A 1,593-nucleotide genomic window follows, 5' to 3' on the forward strand; every position below is an offset into this window, starting at 1 on the left:
TGTGACTGAAGCGTGTCATACATAGACCATCAAAATTAACAAATCATCACAGTAATCATCAGGCGCAGCGCCTATCCCTCTAATTTCTTTGACAAAGGATGGATTTTATTGTCTAAGTGTCTAACTATCACTCTATCAGCATGGCCGCCATTGACGACATGACCCGCCGCAGAACCCGGCCGTCTTCACCGCTGCTCCGGGAGGCATCGCCGGCGCCACTGCCCTAGCTCCTGAACACGAAGAGGCAGCGGTCGCCGTCGCCGTCGCCGCGCCTGCAGGCGTACAGATCGAGGCGGTCTCCCTTGCACAAGCCGCTCTCCTCCACGAGCCGCCTCCACTGGTGCCCCACGACCCGGTACGCCTTGCAGGAGTTGAGGTAGCGGAGGTGGGCGTCCCTCTCGCGGCCGTCGGCGTCGAGGAGCTTGACCGGGACCGCGTTCTGGGCGTTCAGGCCGTCGCCGCGGAGCTCCTCCAGCTCCGGGAAGAGCTTGGGGATGGGGCCGCCGCGCATCTGCTCCTTGGTGAGCAGCAGCCTGTTCTGCCCGCCTGGACGTCGGACTGCTCCAGCGCCTTGCACAGCGCCCAGTCGGCGTCGTGCACGCCGTGGCTGCCCATCACCTGCCGGTGGCGCGCCTCCTCCTCGGGGTCGATGCGGCCGCGGGAAGTCATGGCGCCGTTCATGCGGTTGGGCGGGGGAGATCTGTCGTGCGTACGTTTGTGTATTCGCCGGTGGAATTTGGAATGCCACTGCGTCGGTTACGTGCGAATATATAGGTCGTTAGGATCGTGGAATTTATATGGCACAAAGCATGCACGCGTCCGTGGTTTGCTGTACGGAAAGATGTTTTTGTTCTTGGTTTTTCTTTTTGAACCTAGACTAGATCTTTGTTCTTGTTGGGGCTATCTGGAGATTGATCTTGTGCAGGGTATTCAAAGCATACTACAATCTCTGTTCAAAGTCTAAAGAATCTTTATCCGGTTTTGGGAAATCCACGCTGCTGAGAGTAGCAAGCAAGCAAGAGTTTTACATGTCTTAAAAAAAACTCAAATCTATTATCAAAGTTCATTAAAAGTACAAATCATTTCAAACATAATAAAAATCCACGGTTGAGAAGTCTTCGTGCACGTGCTCCTAAAAACCAGCGCCCTGAAGTTGTAGTCGTCGCGTTGTTGAATAGATCTGAAGTATCCGACAACAAATCTCGCCACACGATGAAAAATTCTAGCCTCACCATCACAAGGAAACGACAGGAATCCACGGCTGAGCTCCATCGACTCCATCCACAAGGACTAACTCGAAAAGGATCGGAGCCCGGAAGAGAAACTTGAAAAAGAAGTGCCGCCATTCGCCTGAGGGCCGCACTTGCGAGAACTGAACCTAAATTACTAACTGAAGCGGAGGCACCGGGATTTCTCTCCTTGCCACTGGCTGCCAGAGCAGTAGGCAGAGGGGAGACGAATCCACAAATTCATCGATGAATCCTAGAGGGGAGAGTTCGCCCTAGTCACCAAGGGATCATTCTACATATATTCAACAACCATCTTTATCTTTGCTTTAGGAGAACGACTACTCAAATTTAGCTAAGTCTCAAT

General features: G+C 52.9%; 1 pseudogene; it reads right to left on the reverse strand.

Annotated features, from left to right (window-relative positions):
• Positions 1-202: 202 nt before the first annotated feature.
• On the reverse strand, positions 203-669 carry LOC125516207 (annotated as a pseudogene).
• Positions 670-1,593: the final 924 nt, after the last annotated feature.

The sequence above is a fragment of the Triticum urartu genome, chromosome 6 (genome assembly GCF_003073215.2).
Source record: "Triticum urartu cultivar G1812 chromosome 6, Tu2.1, whole genome shotgun sequence".
In the NCBI taxonomy this organism is placed as follows: Eukaryota; Viridiplantae; Streptophyta; class Magnoliopsida; order Poales; family Poaceae; genus Triticum; species Triticum urartu.